Raw genomic sequence first — 23,251 nt, 5'->3', positions numbered from 1 at the left:
GTTCCACGATCCATTGTTTTCATATAACACCCAGTGCTCCATGCAGTACGTGCCCTCCTTAATACCCATCACCGGGCTAACACATCCCCCCACCCCCCTCCCCTCTAGAACCCTGTTTGTTTCTCAGAGTCCATAGTCTCTCATGGTTCATCTCTCCCTCCGATTCCCTCCCGTTCATTTTTCCCTTCCTTCTCCTACTGTCCTCCATGCTCTTCCTTATGTTCCACAAATAAGTGAAACCATATGATAATTGACTTTCTCTGCTTGACTTATTTCACTTAGCATCATCTCCTCCAGTCCTATCCACGTTGATGTAAAAGTTGGGTATTCATCCTTTCTGATGGCTGAGTAATATTCCATTGTATATATGGACCACATCTTCTTTATCCATTCATCTGTTGAAGGGCATCTCGGCTCTTTCCACAGTTTGGCTATTGCGGACATTGCTGCTATGAACATTGGGGTGCACACGGCCCTTCTTTTCACTACATCTGCGTCTTTGGGGTAAATACCCAGGAGTGCAATTGCTGGGTCACAGGATAGCTCTATTTTTAATTTTTTGAGGAACCTCAACAGTTAACTATTTAAAAGGGTGGTATGACAGACCAGAAATAACACCTCTTATTTATGTAGAATCCATTTAAATGAAAGAGTTTTCAGTGTTTCTGGACTCTGCTGTTTTAGGCCCAGTAAATTTGTATTTAATTGGATTTGATAGCTCCATCATGCATGACTGAAGACAAATTTATAAAGCACAAATTCTAACTCAGTTGAGTTTCCTTGAATTCTATGGTTTTATATTAAGGTTGTTATACAAATTTTATACAATTGGAATTCTATTCATGAAACTCTTAGTCTAAAGTGATATTGAATAATAAGAATAAGCTATATTCAAACTACATTTTTCTATTAAACAGTCGTAAAACAATTACCACAGAAATGTAACATTTACTCAATGTCAGCCTCAGAAACACTGGTTTTCAATCCCCATCTCTCTGGTCAAACTACTTCTTTGTTGAAGCCCCGATTGTCAGCAGCTCCAGGCTTCCATTTTCTCAACTCCAAGCCCAGAAAAAATAGTCCCTTTTTCCTAGTTATTACAGGAAAAAGCCTCATTTATCAGTGAATTCTATGGCAGATGCAGGGCTAGGGATTTGGTGAGTAGGATCTAGAGTCAACCCTGACTAACTGTGGAGGAAGTATTTCCTGAAAGGAGGTAACTGAAAAATTGCAATTTTAAAGCCCTATGAGGAATTATAGAGATTTAAAGGATAATAAACACTAGCTAAGCTCTTGCATGGACCAAGAATAAAATCTGCTTTTCCAAAAATTTTTGTGGGAAAAATCACATAATCTCTACAAACTCAAAAAGGGTACTTTGGCCTATAATACAATTTTTAAAAATTTTAATTCCGATATAGTTAACCTACAGTGTTATATTAGTTTTAGGTGTACTATATAGTGATTCACAGGTTGTATACATTACTCACTGCTCATCAAGATAAATGTACTTTTTTAAAAAATTATGTTATGTTAATCACTCTACATTACATCATTACTTTTTTATTATATTAATCACCATACATTACATCATTAGCTTTTTAAAATTTTTTATTGTTATGTTAATCACCATACATTACATCATTTGTTTTTGAGGTAGTGTTCCATGATTCACTGTTTGCGTATAACACCCAGTGCTCCACGCAGAACGTGCCCTCTTTAATACCCATCACCAGGCTAACCCATCCTCCCATCCACCTCCCCTCTAGACCCTTAGTTTGTTTCTCAGAGTCCATCGTCTCTCATGGTTCCTCTTCCCCTCCGAATAAATGTACTCTTAATCCCCTTCACGTCTCTCACCCATCCCCCACACAATTCCCCTCTGGTAATCATCAATTTGTTCTCTGCAGCTAAGAGTCTGTTTTTTGATTTGTTTCTCTGTTTTTCCTTTGTTTGTTTTGTTTCTTACATCTCATGTATGAGTGAAATCATATGGTATTTGTCTTTCTCTGACTGACTTACTTCACTTAGCGTTATACCTTCTAGCTCTATCTATGTTGTTGCAAATGGCAAGATTTCATTCTTGGCCTGTAATAGATTCTAAATGTGTCTCTTAAAACATCAGATAATAGTGCTTGCTTCAGCAGCAGGCAGCACATATACTAAAATTGGAACCATACAGAGATTAGCATGGCTCCTGCACAAGGGTGACACTCAAATTCATGAAGTGTTCCATATTTTAAAAACAACAACAACAAAAACAAACAAAACAATACCCATCGGGTTGTAGCCTCAGTTTTATATACCTTGTAGGCAGGATTTGGCCGATTGTTTGGATTTTAAAATAATTTGAACTTTTGCTAAGAAAAATTTTTTTTAAGATTTTATTTATTTATTTGACAGAGAGACACAGAGAGCAAGCATGAGAAGGAGCAGGGGCAGAGGGAGAAAGAGAAGCAGACTCCCAGCTGAGCAGGGAGCCTGATGTGGGGCTCGATTCCAGGACCCTGGGATAATGACCTGAGCTGAAGGCAGACACTTAACTGACTGATCCACCCAGGTGCCCCAGAAAATTAATTTTTTGAACATGGAAACATTATATTGCTTGTTGTCCTTTCATAAGTGTATATTTTAATATTTAGCATTTAGGAGAATACTTTTTTTTTATCATAAAGGAGAACCCTACTAATAGGTAGCCTTAGTTTTAATTTCACATTATTCCCCCAAAAGGAATAATATGAATATCAAGATCTATCACATTCTGACCTCTTCAAAAATTCCATCCAAGACTCTTATTAATAGTACTTGACTGGGTGATATACACAAACAATGAATCATGGAACACTACATCAAAAACTAATGATGTAATATATGGTGATTAACATAACAATAAAAAATAGTACTTGACTATTAGGGGTGCCTGGGTGACCCAGTCAGTTTAAGCAACCGACTCTTGCTTTTGGCTCTGGTCATGACTTCAGGGTCGTGAGATGGAGCCTCACATCGGGCTCCATGTTTGGCACAGAGTCTGCTTGAGATTCTCTCTCTCCCTCTCCCTCTGCCCCTCCCCTTGCTCATTCTCTCTCTCTCTCTCTAAATAAATAAATAAAATCTTAAAAATTGTACTTGACTAACTAGTTTGTTTGCTATAGTATAAATATTAGTTTGCTAATACTACACACACATAGTCTATTCTATGTTAATTTTTTGTTTGGTGGGCCAAATTATATAGTAGACTTTTATGTTATTTCAGCATACTTGTTACTGTTCTCATTAATTACAATGCTGTTATTATTCAGAACTTTTAATTGCAAATGTCAGAAAAACTGACTTAAAAGGGGAGTATATTAACTCATTTAATGAAAAGTTGAAGGTGGAAAGAATGGGGTGTGTGTGGTTTTATGCACAGCAGTACTTAAGGGCACAGCCTCTGTTGTCAGTATGTCCTCTTTCTGCTATTTACTAGCTATGATATTGCACACTTTACTTAAGGTCTTTTGACTCCAATTTTCTTGGCTGTGTAATGTATATAATAATGTCATCTTGTTTTGAGTGTTGTATTAATGGGCATGAGGTTCTTAGAATGAGACCTGAAAGATAGAAAGCATGCAGTAGCACCATAAAGAGTCCATTTACCAGTCTCCATTTCTCAGGGTGAGTTTTCCTCTCTATTGATAACACCATCCTTACCAGCAACTCAAGGCTTCCATTTTCCCAACACTAAGTTCAGCGAAAGAAAATATCCCTTTCCTAGTTATTACAGTAAAATCCTCAGGGTAACATTCACTAAACTGATTGGGTTATGTTCAGTCCCCTTGGCCAGAAAGCATATGTCCTGCTCTGATAAGCCAGCTGTGGGACACATGCCCACTCTTGGAACTGGATTCAATCCAGCACAGTGATGGAGTAGGGGCTGGTGGTTTTGCAAGGAAAATTGAGGTTCTCTTACCAGAAGGGAAGGAAGTAGATTTGGGTAAGCAGGAATAGCAACTGTTTATTTTTAGTTCTTTGAACTTTGATTCTAACACTTTTTTTATATTTGTTCTAAGTTGTTTGGTCCCTTTCTAATCACAAGCATTTACAAAATAGCAATAGGAAAATTTACTACTGTAATTTTAATTCACTAAACTATTTAATTCACTAACCATAAATGAAATACAGATTCACTAACAGCTAGGATTTAGCTTTTAGTTACCAAAATGTCTTGTTTGAAAAACACTCTCTATTGTTTTTCTTATCTCCTTTTAATAGTGAAAAACGAAAGTCTCCCAAAAATAAACAGAAAAACCCAGAAAGTAAAAATCTTCATATAATGTGCTTGCTTCACAATTTATAAGAAATTCTAGACACTGGCTTACGGATCCTCTTATTTTATCACATTATCATTAAGATGTATTATTTTGGTCTATTTTGCAGCCTAGTGTTTTATTCATCTAAATTATTCTATGAAGATTTTTTTCAATGTTGCACAAATTTTTAGGTTTAAAGTGTCAGGAAAACCAGAATGTCAGAATTAACATGATCTAAATGTAATCGTAAAATACTTTGTCATCTGCTTATTCATTCATTTAACAAATATTATAGAGAACCTCTTGTTTGCCGGGCAAAGATCTTTGCTGTCATGGAGTTTATAATTTGGTAAGTAGAGAGAGACAATAAAAGTCTGTATCATAAAAAAGCAAATTATAATACAGTGTCAGTATAGTATAATGTAGTATGGGGACAATGTAGATTTTATTTTAGGTACTCAGTGTGATTTATTTCAGTCTCAAGCTTGAAGACAGCAGGGAAAGTCATAGAAAAAATTTATTTTGTCTAACCCATTGTTATAGCCTTTTGGTTTATAACAGTTAATCATATTAATGGAGAACTCCTGTGGACTGCTTGTACTTTTAGCATGCTTAAGTAATAGTAAATAAAATAATTCTAACTGGAGCTATTTCTCAAATATTACTGTTTATTCTATTTAAATGAAACATTTTAGAAATGTTTGATCCGATCCTAAAAATAAAATTGAATCCTTCCTCCTTTTTTAGTAAACCAGATGATTCTCCCTCAGGCTAATTAATGCTTTCCTCGAATGCTCACAGGGGTCCATAAGCACCTTTTTTCACTGTGCTCATTGTAGTCCACAGTTTGCTTTGTTTCAGTCATGTGTGCATGTCCTGGTCATCTGTCTTGAAGGTCACTGCTCCATTCTCCCTTCACTGAATAGCCAGACTCTTCAGGCACATGTTTCTAGCACTGGATTTCTTTTGCTCTAACATCTATAGCAAGTCTATCTGTGGTTTACCCCAGCTGGGATGATTTTACTGCTTTATTGGGGAAAAATGTTCTCTTCTCTCTCATCTCCAACTACCTGGAGGTTTATCTCCCTCCAGCTTTCCTATTGACTTGGACCTAGAGGCCAGTGTGGTCAGTGAATTAACAGTACTCCTTGCTGGGGAAACATTGGCCTGTAAACCCCACTTTTAGGCTCTCTAACACTCTGGATCATTATTAGTACCTGGTCTAAATGCAGAGTGACTGAATCTTTATTCTTATAAATGTGTTCTTTATGTCTGAATTTTTCTCTCCTAACCCCTTGTCCCCACATGATCAAGGATAGTTTTTGAAACTCAAAACCCATAAACTGCATTTATTTGTTCTTTTTGTCCTATCCCTCGCTTTAAACATAAATCTGGGGATGCTACATAGAGTAGGAGGACATAGCCAGAAAAGAAGCCTAAAATTATATTTCAGAAAAAGTATTCTGCCTGACTAACTTCTCTACTAGACACTGAGTTCCCTTCATAAGTGAAGAATCTTGTCTAGTAAGGAGAGGGAGCATGATGTATTTCAAAGAGCAGGGGTTTAAAGACAGGGGGCCTTGTATTCAAATAAAGTTCTGTTTGCAAGCTCTGAAGATTTCGGCTTTTTTAATTTCTTAGCCTCTGTAATTTCAACATTAGATCACACAATGACAGCTGTATTCCATGGTGGTTGTGAGGAATAGGGAAAAATATATATATATAAAGAATAAAATGTAACATTCACTCATTAAAGAAGGTGTGTCATAGTTGCTAATATTCAAAGAAATTTCTCTAGTACTAGTTCAGATTTCATATATATATATACATATATATAATCATGACTTTAAATGAAATTGTTTAATGAAGGAAAGCATGATGTTGAATAAGAATTTTTTGAGAAAGTAACTTACTAATCATATATATGGATGTCCATTGCATCATTATGGGTAACAATATGAAAATTTAATAAATCTAAATGTCTATCATTAGGGAAATATTTAAAGACAAGTCACAGAAGAATATGCGTCATAAGATCTAAGCTCAGCAAATTATCTGCCAGAATGTGTATGCAAGTGGTTAGAAATAGATCTGGTTGCATACATAGGGAATAGTACAGTTGTTCTTTCTGGGGATCATAGAAGGTTTGGAGTATGAAAATGTCCTGAACTCTACTTTGTATCTATCTTTGTTTTAACCTTAATGCATAAAACACATGCTATATTAAATGAATTTCTCCCTCTCCCTATAAATTTCATTATCACTGTCATCATTCATTAACCCCAGAGAAAGCAAGTGACACACTCAAACTGGCAGACTGTGAGAAGGGAAATCTGATAATAGTGAGCAAACATCTAATAGTGAATGATCACCACCACCATTCATGACAGAGTTGAGGGCAGAGAGCTTTTAGGAACCCAGGGCAGGGAAAATCCTATGGAAAAGGCTATTCTGAGACTTGTGCCTCTTGACACAGTTAGACCCAGGTGACCTCCAGGGAGAGAACTGGGAAATAAAACATTACAATGCCCTTGACCTCACTGACCTCATTCATCTCTGCTGCTCCCATCTCCTACTGGGGCTCTCCTTTGGCTGAAGGCTGCCAGGAAATAAGGACACCCATGGAGGGAGATGGCCTGCCTGATAAGTTTTTCAGGTTGGAGAACAGAGTAGAGAAGGATGGAAAGAACAGCTACAGAATAAAACAAATGTCATAAATGAGAATTTAAACAAATGTTTATATGTACACTTGACTCTTGAACAGCATGTGGGTTAGGAACATGGAGCCCCCCTGCACAGTTAAAAATTCACATATAAATTTTGACTCCCCCCAAAACTTGACCACTAGTAGCCTACTGTTGACATGAAGCCCCGATAACATAGTTAACATATATTTTGAATGGTATATGTATTATATCCTGTATTACAATAAAGTAAGCTAGAAAGGAAAAAATGTTAAGAAAATCATAGGAAGAGAAAATACATGTATAGTACTGTACTGTATAAAAATCTGCATAAGTGGACACACACAACTAAATTAATTTATAGATGCATTTTGTTCATAATTTCATCATAACTACCACATTTTATGGTTTGATTTGGTTTTCCATCACTAATTTAAATTTGGCCATTTTTAGACTAAGAAGAATGGCTATGGAGAGAAAAACAAAGGAAAAAACAGTTAAATTTGAAATGAAACCCAAAGAATAAAATTCACAAAACACATAAACTTGTAATAAAAAACTAATAAAAACAAAACAAAACTAGTAAAAAAAAACACAAATAAACCAAACAGTTTTGTTTAGTTAAAAAAAATTACTAAAAAAGACAAGTAAAACCCTTATTGAAAAAAAACATAGTATGAAAACCAAACAAACAAATGACCAAAAAAACCCCACAATATTACTGTGGGCTAAACATTTTACCAAAAATAAAGCCATTTCCTAGGGTAGGCTTGGGTGTTCTCCAAGTTTCCTTCAAGACTTAAGTCTTTTTGTGCCTGAGAATTGTAGTATTCTCATGTTTCAGTTACTCCAAATAAGCTGTCAACCTGATGATGCTTTTTAGCTATCTGTAAAATTGACTGTCATTTAACCATGAGTTTTGTGGATAAATGTTGAAATGCAGTCACTCAATGTCTTTTGAGCTATACATGTTTAAGAGGCCATAATATACCACAAGGCAAGGAGTACCAGCTTTGGGGATAAAGAGATCTGAAATTGGCTAGGCTAATTGTATGTCCTTGGTCAAGGTATTTACTATTTCTTTTCTTTTTCTTTCTTTCTTTCTTTTTTTTTTTTTAAGATTTATTTATTTATTTGACAGAGAGAGAGTGGGTGGAGAGGGAGAGAGAATCCTAAGAAGACTCTGTGCTGAGCGCAGAGCTGGTCACGAGGCTCCATCTCACAACCCTGAGATCACAACCTGGGCCAAAACCAAGAGTTTTGGCTACTGCCTATGCCACACGTGCCCCAGGCCATTTACTATTTCTATGCCTTAGTTTCCTCAACTGTAAAACTGAGACGTGAGGAACAACTTGGGCCACTGTAATTTCACTGAGCTAGCACATAATAAGTGTTGGGGCAAAATGCATGTTCCACACAGGTAGCTTTTCTTTCCTGGATATGCGGTCCTCCTCTGGTTCCCCCAGGCACAGTGCTTTCAGTTCTTAATCTTATTCTTGTCTCCAGAAGGTGAATGGCAGACCAGTAAACTATTGCTACTCTTATCAGAGAGGCCCTGGAATGCTCAGATTCACCAGGCTGAGTTCTAAGCATTTTGTACTTTACATGACAGTGCTTTCCCTCCGTTGGTACAAATAACTGGGAGTTGGTCTCCTTAAGCTCAGGAAGTTCAGCAAATTGAAAAAAGTGCCTAGGATTCCTGCTCTGTTTTTGCCCAAGATGTAAACAGATCAAGATATAGAACAAAGTGGGTGGGGAACTAATTCATATACTTTAAAAATGTATTTGTTTTAAGTATTAAGTTATTCTTTTGGGGGGTCTTTTTGTTCTATTAGATGATTTCAAGAGAAAGAAAATATGTTCTTTGAGAACTAGTCTTGCCAGTGGGTTTTTAAAATAATGAAATATTGTTTTGGGTCTGTTAATTATACTACCCTACAAAGAACAGGTGACTCTTTGTATTTCTATATAAAGCATTCAAAGAAGTTTTTAATTTTCTTCTGAAGTGTTTTTTAATTTCTTTAGAAGTCCAATAAACCTCTCTTATATTTTTAAATAATTAAATATGTTGCTCTCTAAATATTTGGCTTACAAGTGCATGAGAGCACACCTTTTAATCGCTGAGTATTTATTATATTGTAAATTGCTCAGGACTTGAATCCTGGTGGCCTTGTTGTACAATTTGTGTTTACATTCAGCAATTATATAAGCTTCAGTATACCTTATTTAATATAAACCAAACTAGTATACCTTATTTACTGTAAACCTCAAAATATAGATGATTAAAGAAATGAGATATTGTCCCATTTGTCCTCTGGGAAAAATGTAGCTAACAACACCTAGCACACCCCCCTCCTTCTCTTGGCCTTCAAGAAATTAATTTTAGAAAAAGCAACATCCTAAGGTTGCGTTTCTACAAATTTATCAACCTGATTTTTTCCCATATGCATTTTAATTGTTTGTTTTTAAATAATTTAAGACTTACAAGATGTTGCAAAAATAGTACATTTTTATGCACTTTTACCCAACTTTCCCCAGTGATAACATCTATAACCAGAGCACTTTATTAAACCAGGAAATTAGCCTTGCTATAATATGGTTAAACTAGATTTATGTGGTTTGAATCCATTTTTACGTATATTCCTTTTTTTCATTTTGCTTTGTATAGTTCTGTGAAAGTTTATTGAATGGGTAGATTCATATAACCACCACCACAAGCAGGATGTAGAATTGTTTTATCACTACAAAGAAATGCCCAACCTACCTGTAACACTAATCCCTAATTCCCTTTCTCCAACCACTGATCTGTTCTATCACTTAATTTTCAGAATGTTCTATAAATGTCATAATACAGTATATATAACCTTTTCAAATGTCTTTTTTTCATACAACATGAGTGTGATATCCATTAGAGTTGTGTGTTTCAGTAACTCATTTCTTTTTATTGTTGAGTAGATTTCCATTGAAGTTTTTAATTCTGATGATGTCCATGTTATCGTTTATTTCTTTTTTTATGGATTGTGCTTTTGGTGCCATGTCTAAGAACTCTTCGCTAACCCTAGGTCACAAGGATTTCCTCTTATTTTTTCTTCTATTAGTTTTGTAGTGCTATATTTTGCGTTAATAGTTTTGATCCATTTTCAGTTAATTTTTGTATAAAGTATTGGGTTTAGGTCAAGGTTATTTTTGTAGTTTATGTTCTTTTGCCCGTGGGTGTCTAATTGTCCCCAAACTATTTGTTGAGAAGCTAACCATTATTTGTTTTTGCACCTTTATCAAATATCAAGTGATGTGCTTGTGATGGGTCTTCTTCTAGACTCTGTTTTGTTCTATTGATCTATGTGTATATTCTTGCCAATTCCAATGTCCAAATTACTGTAGCTCTATAGTAAGACTTAGTATTGTGTAATGTGGTGACTGAAATTTTATTCTTTTTCAAAATTATTTTAGTGATTAAAGCTTCTTAGTTCCTGTTCCTTTAAATGGTAGACTTGGTTTACCTATATCTGCAAAAATCTTGCTGGGGTTTTGATAGGAATGTGTTAAACCTATAGATAAATTTGGAGAGATTTGACATCTTTACTATGTTGTATTTTCCATTGCATGAACATGGTGTGTCTCTTCATTTATTTAGGTCTTTTTAGTTTTAGCACACAAATTCTGAATATGTTTTATTGGATTTATGATAATTTTTAGGATTGTTGTAAACTGCATGTAAAATTTCTGTTTTCAATTGTTCATTGTTTGTATACAGAAATAAGATTGATGGGTGTGTGTGTGTGATGAACTTGCTGAACTCTTATTAGTTATAGCAGTTTTCTTGTGTATAACTTAAAAATTTCTATATAGCTAATTAGGTCATCTGCAAATAGGCAAGTTTTATTTCTACTTATTGAATCTATATCCTTTTTGTTTGTTTTGCTTGCTTTATTGCACTGGCTAAGATTTGCAGTATGATGTTGATTAGGAGTTAGAAGAGTGACGACCCAAATGTTTGGAAATTTTCTTGTTTTCATTCTGTTTAAGACTTTTAATACGATTCCCTTATGAACAGGGAATATACTTTATATGAGCTTTAGTTATTCTCAATTTGTTGAGGTTGGTTTCATGAATGAATATGTGTGCTTTGTTGATGAATGTTCCCTGTATACTTGAAGAGAATGTGTATTCTGCTGTTCGGTGGCGTTTTTCTTTGTCAGTTAGATTTTGTGGGTTAATGGTGGTATTGAGATCTTTTCTATACTTGCTCATTTTCTGTCTCATAGCTTTAATGATTACCAAAAGAAAGGTTTTGAAGCCCCTAACAACTTTCACTTCTGTCAGTTTTGCTTTCATATATTTTGAAACTCTACTGTTGGATGCATACACTTTAGCATTATTAGATTTTCCTGGTGATTTGACTCTTGGTGATTTTATTTGTTCTGAATTCTTTGTCTAAATATTAATATAGCCCTCCAGCTTTCTTTGATCAGTGCTTATATGTAACTTCTTTTCCTATGCTTTTACTTTTTTTTCTTTTTCCAGCTTTATTGAGATATGTGCATATATCACATTTTCCTTCTCCATTGATCTTTTTAACCCATCTATATTACTATATTTGAAGGGTATTTCTTGTAGATTGTATCTAGTTGAGTTGTTTTTTAATCAATTCATACAATCTGTCTTTATTAGTTTGTTTAAACCATTTACATTTGATGACATTATTGATACCATTACATCGGTCATTCGATTATGTGTTTTCTGTTTGTTCTTTCTGATTTTTCTTTCTGTCCTTCCCCTTCCCTGCCTTCCTGTAGGTTACTGAACATTCTTTTCACTTTCTTATGTGAGCCACTCATGGATCTGCTCAGAAGTTCATATATAGCTTAAAAAATCCCTTTCATCAGCAATATTATCTTGCACAATTCTCCCTTCACTCTATAGTTAGGAGGCGGAGACATGCTGCTCTTTACTGTCATTTACTGAGTTCATGCTGAGGATGATCCACCAGACTTCTCCCCTCCTCTGTAACTGTGGTGTCCATGGAGAAGGGAAACGTGCTGTTTCTACTGTGTTGGTGTAGGGTGGGGAGGGTTAGAAGGATCATTTCTTGAGTTCTGGTCTCTTTCCAGTCATCCTTCTTTTCTCTGTCTTTCAATTGTCTGGTGGTTGCTTTATATATTTGTCCAGGGTTTATAGTTGTACTTAGCAGGAGGAATATGTAGGGTGTTTTTTTTTTTTTAATCTTGCCTCAAACCGGAAATGTGATCTGTAACAAATTTCTTAATCATTTTTATTAATTTAATGTGGCCATTGTACTGTGCTCTAGTATAGTATAAAATAAAAGAGCAGTTTTTTGATTGTTTATATAGCCTTTTTTTCTCTCCTCCTTTCCCTCTCGCTCCACCTCTCCTCATGCATACCCCACATAAAGAGTTCATATTCAGTATTCTGTTCCATAGTCCGTCTGAATTGCTTTTTAAACCTTAGAGTCTTCATTGCTATTGAGTAGGGTATTAAGCAAACTTTATTTGTGGGGATGAAGAAAAAAGGATCTTGAAGATATGAAGTATTTCCCAAAGTCAAAAAATATTTTATTTAAGAATCCAAATCCTTTGTTATCTCTGCCGGGAAAGGATAGAAAGGGAATTTTGAGGGTATTTAAAGACAATAATATAAAAATAACAACTGTTTTATTAAAAGAGATCAATTAATTGCACTTCCAGCTAATAAAACATTTAAGAGATTTCATAAAGATCTAGAATTTTAGTTTTTGGAAGGACTATAGAGATTTTCTAGTCCAATAATTTCATTTTAAAAAGGAACATTTTAAGGCAACTTCACAATATTTATATAGTCTGAATCTATTGTATTATATTTTCTTAAGTTAACAGAGTTTTCAGTGAATAACTTGTATTAGTTAATCTCTTCCTTAAATGTTGAAATATCTTTAACATTTTATACAGGTACATTTTCTGGAATTTCAGAACAGGAAGAAATTATTACTAATTTATTGTAAATATACTTTTAGTGCCTTTTTGATAAGTTACTATTAAAGACATGGGTAAATTATTAGGTTTCTAAAGTATTCATATTTCGTAGGCACCAAATCATTAGGCAATAAGTTCCTGCAATATTAATAAAGACCATTAATTATAATTACTATTCAGTAATACTTCTGCTACAGTTCATCTACAGAGTGTTTTTACAAAACGTATATAATGGAACACTAGTTATACAATATGGTGAGGTACATGTTGAAATAAGTATGTGTTAAGCAATCCATTGTATGGGTCTCACCATCTATTCACTGAAATTTATCTTTATCTTCTTAGTTCTCTCCTTACTTAGCTTGTTACACATTTTACCATTAATATCACTCCCTTCCATATACCCTAAAATTCTTTCCTCTTTTCTTATTTGGTGGACAAATTATCAACTTTGATTAAATCATGCAACTCTCTTTCTACTTCAGATCTGTGCCCATGCAGGTGAACACACACATACACATGAACCCACACACACGTTCATGCTGACTTGTTTCCATAATCACTGACTTCCAGTGGGCTCTCAAGGCTGCTGGGTAATTGCACGATACTTCCCCGGTTATTTTTCTCCTAATCCACTAGACGAATCGTTTCATCCTTTCCCTCGCTCCTCAAACCTTCATAGCCTTCTCCCCATCTTTATTCTTGGCTGATGAATTTGCGTCTTACTTCACTACGGAAATAGACGCATTTAGCAAAGAGCTTCCAGAAGCTCCCTCTGTGGCATCTTACTTCCCTCCATCTATGCTCCTACACAGTGTGCCTTCACTCCTCACTCTGGATGATCACCCATTCTCCTGGCGATGGCCAAGTTCCTGTCCTCTTTTCTAGTCCAGTCAGTCCTGCAGCAGCTCTCCCTATTCTCTCCTGACACATCAATTTTTCATTCTCTGCTAGGTGTTTCCCATCACTCATCAAACATCCTATCTTCTTTCATCTTAAAATTACTCCCCTTGCTTTATTTTCCCTCAGCCCCACTTACCTCTTTCCCTTCATAGAAAACTCCTTGAGAGAATCATTTATTATAGTTCTCTCCAATTTGTTCCTGAATCTATTCCAAACAGGCATTGCTTCCTTCACCTATTTACTCAAACTGTTCTATTCCAGGTTACCAATGATTTCATCCTGATAAATTCCAAGATCAACGCTCAGTCATTATCTTAAGTGACTTATTAGAAAGAGATCACTGTCGTGTTATTGAAAGATTGTCTTCACTAGGCCTCTAACCTACTGGTTTTTCTCCTACTTCCTTACCACACCTTCTCTGTTTGCTGGTTCCTCACCTCCTTGACCTCTAAATGTTGGGGTGTCCCAGGGCTTAGTCTTTGGAAATCTTCTTTATTCTATTTCATTTCCTTGGTGATTCCTTTCAATATCGTACTGTAAGTGCTCTCTAAACATTGGTGATTTCCACTGGAATTGGGAATTCCCAATGGAATTGGTATTTCTGGCCTAGATCTCTTCCCTGAAGTCATATAGCCTTGAGACCCATGTAACCAGTTGCTACTTAAGGCCTTTGTAAATATGTGATAAATAAATTTCTCAAATGTGGCTGGTAAAGAACTGAACTCCTGATCCTCCCTTTTAAGATCTCCTCTTCTCACTTTCTTGACAAGTTAGTATTCTGTTCTGTTCTATTATACCCCTTCTGTCTCATTTCACCCCATCCCATCTTAACCCATCCTTTTCTAGTAACTCAAACAATCTATCCTCAATACATCAGCCAAAGTGTTCCTGTCAAACAGAAGTTCGATTATGTTCCTCCTCTGCTTAAAATGCTCCAGTGGCATTCCATTGCATTTGGAATAAAAGCAAAATCCTTATAGTGGCTTTCAAAGTCCTATATAACCCCCTATTACCTTTCTTTCTTCATTTCTTGCTCCTTTCCCCTTTGCTTATTGCATGCCAGCCATACCAGCCTGCTAGCTCTTTCTCTGATGCAAACTAAGCTTGATTTCACCCCAGGGCTTTTGCATTTGTTGCTGCCTTTGTTTAAAGCATTTTTATTTAGAAAATTGCATGACTCATTTTCTTACCAATTTAGCTCTGTACTGAAATGTCATCATCTCAGTAGACCTTTCTTGGAACTTTCTGCATCCAAATCATGACTATATATATATATATATATATATATATGGATAGACATACTTGCTTTTCTCCTCTTTATGGAAATTATCATCATTTAACCAACCATATATTGTGCTTTTAAAAAAGGAGTGAAATCTTGCCATTTGCAACAACGTGGATGGAACTTGAGAGTATTATGCTGAGCGAAATGATAGCAGGAAGGGAAGAATGAAGGGGGGGAAATCAGAGGGGGAGACGAACCATGAGAGACTATGGACTCTGAGAAACAAACTGAGGGTTCTAGAGGGGAGGGGGATGGGGGGATGTGTTAGCCTGGCGATGGGTATTAAAGAGGGCACTAACTGAATGGAGCACTGGGTGTTATAAGCAAACAATGAATCATGGAACACTACATCAAAAACCAATGATGTAATGTATGGTGATTAACATAACATAATAATAAAAAAAACATAACATAATAAAAAAATTCTATTTATTTTCTCTCTTCCCCACTTGAAACTGAGCTCCATGAAGGCAGAATTTTGTCAATTTTATTTAGCTGTATCTCCAATAAGTAGAAAGGACCTTGACATATATTGTATGCTCAATAATATTTATAGTGTGATTAGTGTAATTTGTAGTGAATGGAAAAATTCATACAAGAAGAAAATCCACTTGATAAAATTGTTATGAATTTATTTGAGAGAATACTATTAAGAAATGACTGGTACAACCAAGTTACTCTAAAATCCAGAATCCATTATAGTAAAAAAAAAAAAAGAATTTCCTAGGGTAAAAATCAAATCATTTTTGGGTCTTTAGGGATTATATTTCTGCAGGTTTTCTGTCTCATTTTTCATTATAAATAAAGGCCACACCATTCAACAACTTTCTCTAAGTTTTTTTAAGTTTATGAACATGACAACCAGTAGGTATTTTTACTGCTTGTTTTGCATCTGTGCATTGGAAATCCTTAGTGCTTTTTTCACACTGTTCATCCTGTCACACAAGCTCACCAATTCAGAGCATTTTCCTTTCTCATTTGAACAGGTTACCATTTTAAGATTCTTTAATCAATACCTTTTTCCATTTGCATCGTATTAGGAGGCAATTTAAAAGTTTAATCAAAGACTTCAGCAATTGTTGCTGATTATGCATGCTGAATTAAATCTGGGGGCTGCAGACTGTGAATTGATTCATGTATGGGGTCCTCTGTGGTAGGAAATGAAGGGAAGCAGGATTTCTCTCCACGCTGTAAGCACTTGCAGGAGGACTATTGATCTATTTGCCTTTGTGCTTCAGTGCTTGCCTGGACGATTATTTACAGATCACTGAGACAGTGAGTGTTCAGGAGCAGGTAAAAGAAGGAGCTTGAATTTCCTGTGCTTAGGGTTTGATGTTAATGAAGAAGTTGATAAAATGAAAACATGCTGTCTTAAGGAAACAGATACTTCACAGTGGCAACAACCAGTGGCTTAATCAGGGTCTCTTTAAGTGAAAATGATTTTGATATAAAGCAACCTTGCATTTCTACGTGTTATTTTTGGTGGGTTTCCAGATACTGAATATGGCCCAGTCAGAAAGAAAGCATAAGCTTGGTGATTTATTTTAGTTTACAGATAGAAAAATGGATAGTCTCTAAACTCCCTTCTACCTTTAAAAGTCACTGCTTCTAATATTGTATGCATTTTAGACTGTTGAATCACAGATCTGTACCTCTGAAACAAATAATGCGATATATGTTAAGAAAAAAAAAAGAAGAAGATAGCAGGAGGGGAAGAATGAAGGGGGGGAAATCCGAGGGGGAGACGAACCATGAGAGACGATGGACTCTGAAAAACAAACTGAGGGTTCTAGAGGGGAGGGGGGTGGGGGGACGGGTTAGCCTGGTGATGGGTATTAAGGAGCGCACATTCTGCGTGGAGCACTGTGTGTTATACACAAACAATGAATCACAGAACACTACATCAAAACTAATGATGTAATGTATGGTGGTTAACATAACAATAAAACATTAAAAAATATTGTATGCATTTTGTAACAAATGTTTTTTTAAGAACCTGTTTGTCAAACATAATGTCCTAGGAATATAACAAGTGAATAAGAAAGCAATTTTAAACTTCCTTTTTAAGGAACTACCTCAAAGGGTTGTTATGTGTCTTAAGTGAGATAAATAGTAGTATATGACCTGGATTATGTTATTATTTTAAAAATATAGAAAAAGAAGTTAAGACAGCTTAGTTTTCCCTTAAATGATTTGTGCAATATCACATAGCTAGTAAAAAGTAGAGAAGGAATTCAGCCTTGGGTGGCTTTAATTTAAAGCTGGAATATTTATGTGTGATGCTGTGCCCTCCACCAAATTCATATGTTGAAGCCCTAACTCCCAGTGTGACTGTATTTGAGATAGGGCCTTCGAAGAGGTAATTAAGGATAAATAAGGTCATTAGGGGTAGGGCACTAATCTAACATGACTGGTGCCTTTGTAAGAAGAGGAAGAGATACCAGAGATGTGGCAAACACAGAAAAGGCCATGTGAGGACATGGCAAGAAGGCGGCCATCTGTAAGTCAAAGGGAGCTTTTGCGAGAGAAACCAAATCTTTGATACTTTGATCTTGGACTTCTAGCCTCCAGAACTGTGAGAAATACAATTCTCTTGTTTAAGCCACGCAGTCTGTGGTAATTTGTTACAGCAGCCCTAACAGACTCAAGCACTATGACTTTCCCAATTACACAAAATCCCTTTACTTTTTTTCTTTTTTAATTGGCACCAGTGCCTGGTATGTAGTAGATGCTGAATAAATATTCACTAACAGAGGCTCATCAGACACTTCGCAAAATAGTATATCAAAGAGATCCTAACTAATTTTGTGATAGCAAATCCACTGGATTGATGATAGAGCCTATTTTTCAGTCCACACTTCCTGAGAGGCCCCAGAATCCAGACCTGTTTGGTGACTGAAATGGCTATCAGAAGTGCATAGAAGCAGGGCAAATGATCAGAAACTTACCAGAGAGACAGTAGCTCAAAGGTGAGCAAGAACTCTAAAAATGCAGTAGTTGAGGAGAGTACTGTGGAAGCGAAACCATTTAAAGAAACAACACTAAAAGTGATAAAAAATATTATAAAAAAATCATGTGAGCATGCACATATATAAGCATACTCACCCCTCAAAATAGTTTCTTTAATGAGGCATCCCTGGGTGTCTCAGTGGCTTAGCGTCTGACTCTTGAGCTTGGCTCAGGTCTTGATCTCACGGTTGTAGGTTCAAGTCCCATGTTGGCTCCGCACTGGGCATGGAGCCTACTTAATAATAATCATCATCAAAATGATAAAAATAATAATAATTTTAAATGAAGCATGTTTTCAGATTAAAATGGAAGTAAATTACTCTAGAACGAGTTCTAGTTCATATGCCAAGGAAATACGATTTTAGAGTACATTTGTTAAAATTTGATATAGATCATTGTCTTCTTTTTATGTTTGTTTAATATTTCTTTTGACTTAGTTTTACAGCAATGAAGATGTTGGCTTATATTCTTAATCCATGTTGAGTCACTGACTAGGTATTTATCATATATTAAGTTCCAAACAAATCCCTTCTGAAGGCAGAGCCAGTGGCAAAGTTCAACTGACAGGTGGCATTCTTGGCAACCCCACACTGACATCTCTTTGGTGGGCTCTGTAGCTTCCCTAGAATAGTTAATCTGGACCTGATTCTTTGGTATACAAGATAATTAAACTTCTGTCTTTTTAGAATTAAATAATCACTAAAGAAACAATGCAGTTTCCTGTGTCTTGGATCATATCACATGTTAAACAACTAAAAGCATTTTCAGTTTAGTTGATAATGTTGTCAGATTTGTAACTGTTTCTAAGAAATTTTAAGTAAAAAACGTTTTACTAGAAAGCACATGTGGAATGCTCATAACTCTATGTTTGAAATGAACCAAGAAATAGTGTTAAAACAGTGTTTCTATCGTGTTCCTAAGGCCTATGAAACTCTAAACCTGGAATTGTTACTGTTAGCTGAGGATGTGCTAAATCAAGTCGAAGATATTATGTTTTAGAGATACTATACCTATCTGTTGTCTTTACACGGTGTGTAGGCTACACTTTCACACCAGTTCCAATGATTTTTTTTAATCTCTCAGTGATTTCATTGGAAAAACAAGTTTAATTTCTTAATTCAAGGTACTAGAATTCCCACTAGAATAATTTAAATGTGTGCTACCATTAAAAAAAAAAAACTTATGTATGCAACACCCTTTGGCGATGTATAGTCTACGACCATACAACTGTACACAGCGATCTTCCATTCATTCCCTCCCTCCACCCTCATCACCACAACCTCTTACTCTGAGCACCATGCTTGTATTTTTACTTCTATTGCAATTTCCTAAGATTTCTTAGCCCTTGCTTCATGAAGGACTTTATCAATTATGGCAAAACACTTAATCATTTGGAAGGATTAACAACTTAAAGTCATTTGCTCTCTGCAAGTTAACTGAGATTACCAAACTCAGGGAAATAATAGCATACTTTAGAATCAGGATTTTAGAAGTAAAAAGGACATTACTAGTGCCAAAGTTCATAATACCAAAAATAAAGTGTACTGCATTTATTTTACTTAACAATTGTTGAAAGTGTCTGTGTCTAATAGTCTTCATAAAGAAAACAATGCTGTTCTTTAAATTTTATGGTAGTGGGCGCCTGGGTGGCTCAGTCGTTAAGCGTCTGCCTTTGGCTCAGGTCATGATCCCAGGGTCCTGGGATGGAGCCCCATGTTGGGCTCCCTGCTCTGTGGGAAGCCTGCTTCTGCCTCTCCCATTCCCCCTGCTTGTGTTCCTGCTCTTGCTATGTCTCTCTCTGTCAAATAAATAATAAAATCTTTAAAAAAATAAATTTTATGGTAGTATAGTTACCACAGGCTTTATTTAAACAAATTTCGTTTTGTTGATGCTTCTTAAGGTGATGTATTTATTCTTCATGCTACTTATATAATATCCATGAGAGGGCAGTAGAGTACCTGGTTCAGATGTTAAGAAATTATGCCTCATGAAATTCTTTAAAAAAAAAAAAACCCTCAACCTCAGAGTGACTATTATCATTGTAGATTAAAGAGAATGTTACCTTTGCCAGCTAACTGCTGCAATTTAGAAAAGTGAATAATTTTTCCTAATTTCTTCTAGTACTGGCAAAAACTTCATTCTCTTGTGTAAATACTTATATTCATTAATAACAGCCAGTGGTAATTTAACAGCAATGTTGATCAATTAGAGGTTTATGGCCATTAAGGTTATTTAAAAGTAAATATCTAAAATACTCAATTTGAACCTATTTTTTAGTTGAGAAAATATCAAGTGTTTATAAAAAATATATATATAATGGGATAAATTCGTGGGAATTCAGACGCCTTTCCTATTTTACCTGTTAATTAATTGTTTAATACCAGTTTTGGTTGGACAAGATTCTTATGCCTAATCTCTTCCTTCTGAAGCCAAAGAGATGAGCATTTTCTTAATTTCAAAATCAATATTTGTATAACCATCCCCCATAATGAAGTTGGCTCATAGCTAACATTCCCACATAGCAAATTAACTCAGTTACAAGGAACCCATTCTGCAACCTGCTTATCTTAAGAGGGAACATTAAGAAGTTGTATTGCTCCAAGGATGGCTTATGAGTGGTTTACTAAGTTCCTATTTAATCTTTAGAGTGAAAATCTCATGATATCAAAAGCATACTTCTGCTTGTAATGATTTAAGATAATTACATGAGCTCTATATTGCTGGATTTTTCTGTTTCTAAATGCTGAGATATCATGACATTGGACCTGACCAGTGGGAATTCATAAGGCCTAGATTCTTAGAGCCTGATTTTAGAGTTGTCAGTTTGGAATCCTGTTTATGCCACTGATGGATAATTTATCTTGGACAATGTATGTAACTTTCCTAAACCTCTTCCCTGATCTGTTAAAAGAGGGTGATAATTTTGCCTATTGCATAGGGTGGTTATGATGGATAGATGACCTAACAATTATGGTATATAGTAACAATCAATATAATTATTATTAGCTTTAGAATTTTATATGGTTTCTATGAAGAGGCTACTAGAAATAGCCTTATAAGACCTATTGTTCTCTTTATAGAAAATATATTTTTTAAGGGCACTGTCCTTATATTGGTACGCCCCATGGAAGAAATGTATTTCTAATTTTAGCACTGTCATGCTTTAGATTATGTCAGCAATTTATTTGGCTTTATCTGATCACTTTGAATCATCTGTTATGGCTCTGTTTTTGCCCTAGTTGTTAGAAGGCTTATGTTCCAAATTTTACCTTATTTCTAGCAAATTTTATATAATTTAACTTTCCATATTTTCCAATATCTTCTCAGATACATTTTTTCTATGTTCTTCATCCACATCTATTAAATTTAATTATGTATATTTTTCAAAAGGCCTTAAATTTCTTATTGAACTAGTTATGAAATGCATTATTCATGCAGATAAATGAACAAAGTAAATCTGAGTGGTTCCTGAGAAGTAAACTTTCTAATTTATTGAAAAGGAAGGTAATATGTGTGAACTGCTGAAGACTTCACTCTGTGAGTTGTAGTAATTATGAACTCAACAAAAAGTACTAAATGTAAATATATAAGAAATCTGAATGTAATAGATTTAGGAGATAATGGAAAGGAAACTTTGAGATTTGAGAGACTGATTCTCCCAGTTCTCTCACTCTGAATATCTGTTCATTATAAAAATTCACTGGTTCATTAGGATTATAATTTTACCCTGGCATGGCTGAAATCATACTCACGTGTAAATGCTGACAGTGCCCAGTGTTTGTCTTCTTTATATGGTCACATAGGCCCCAAACAGGCTATTGTTAACCTTCCAGTTTTAATCTGGAAGTGGTCAGGGCTGCAGCTTTTGAAATAGGTATCAGCTCACTTTACAGTACTATCAAGATCATATGTTTCAAAGATCATTTTGTTTTGAAAAAGCTAAAGCCTTTTGCCTTATGAGGTAGTAACCCTACCTCTAGAGGTCTTTCCCGATAATTACTCAAAGCACCCCAGTGTTTCAGAGGTCATATGACTAAAGCTGCACCTATTTTTCCTTACATTAGGAAACCTACTATTAATTACTTTGAATTTTAGGCTTTGCAACAAAGCTAGTTAAGCACCCAGAATTCTCCGTATCGTTCACTGGAAGCTTGTGGGATTCAGTCCTGGCAAAATTCTTTAACTTTCTTTGATGTTATTTTTTTTAAAGATTTTATTTATTTATTTGAGAGAGAGAATGAGAGACAGAGAGCATGAGAGGGAGGAGGGTCAGAGGGAGAAGCAGACTCTCCGCCGAGCAGGGAGCCCGATGTGGGACTCGATTCCGGGACTCTAGCGGAAGGCAGTCGCTTAACCAACTGAGCGGAAGGCAGTCGCTTAACCAACTGAGCCACAATTGGCAACATGTAACCAATTCTCCTTGTCATTGTTACTGATGGCTGTCGTGAAGCATTATTGTCTCATTATTTGAAATATGTTGGGAACAACTATTCTTTTCCCATTTGCAACTCAAAGATGAGAGGCAGCAACCATATGATACAAAATAATTTGGGTTCAGATACCAGAATTCTTTTTTAGGAAATCTAAGGACACCTATGCTTCTTTTCTCTTTTGTGCATAAACTTCATTTTTTTGCTCATTTTCTTATTGTACTAAAATCGTTGGTTTCCAAGATTTACCAGTTCTACTGGAAACTCCATACAGGCAGAATCCATGCTCCCTTTTTTTTTTTAATCTCTGCAATGTCTAGCATTCTCCCTCGCTATTGTAAAATTTGTCAATGCCCTGTACAAGTCCACTAGGTTTTCACCTTTTACCAATGACTTCTTGCTGCCAGTCCCTACAATGGTTTGCTAGATGGATTTCTTTGGCTATGGGAGAATACACCCACAAGTCTAGAAATGCCAGAGTTAACACTCCCAGGATAAGCCCTCCATCAACGATTAGTGAGACTTGGTTGGAAAATACCTCAATTTTCTTACCCTTTGGCTGGGAAAACTCTCAGGTATGTTCTATATGCTATCTTCCAATGGCTGCTAGTGGGATTGAGCCCAATTTGCTCACAATGGTGATATGCTCATTAATGTACCTTCTGTTGGCTTCCTCTCATTT

The 23,251-nt window shown here is 35.5% G+C and overlaps 1 protein-coding gene and 1 non-coding gene across 2 annotated transcripts in view; both read left to right on the top strand.

Moving 5' to 3' along the window:
* The window catches only part of ZNF385D (zinc finger protein 385D), an 867,637-nt gene that overhangs the window by 232,294 nt on the left and 612,092 nt on the right, over positions 1-23,251 (top strand). The gene's annotated exons all lie outside the window — the stretch shown is intronic.
* On the top strand, positions 2,132-2,242 carry LOC112834371 (U6 spliceosomal RNA). Its single transcript, XR_003210873.1, has one exon. It is a non-coding gene; the product is annotated as a U6 spliceosomal RNA (small nuclear RNA).

Source organism: Callorhinus ursinus, unplaced genomic scaffold (genome assembly GCF_003265705.2).
Source record: "Callorhinus ursinus isolate GAN/ISIS: 27379988/994484 unplaced genomic scaffold, GSC_fseal_2.0 scaffold1, whole genome shotgun sequence".
NCBI classification, from domain to species: Eukaryota; Metazoa; Chordata; class Mammalia; order Carnivora; family Otariidae; genus Callorhinus; species Callorhinus ursinus.
Note: the sequence above shows the minus strand (reverse complement) of the source record. Positions and strands in the feature narration are given on the sequence as shown.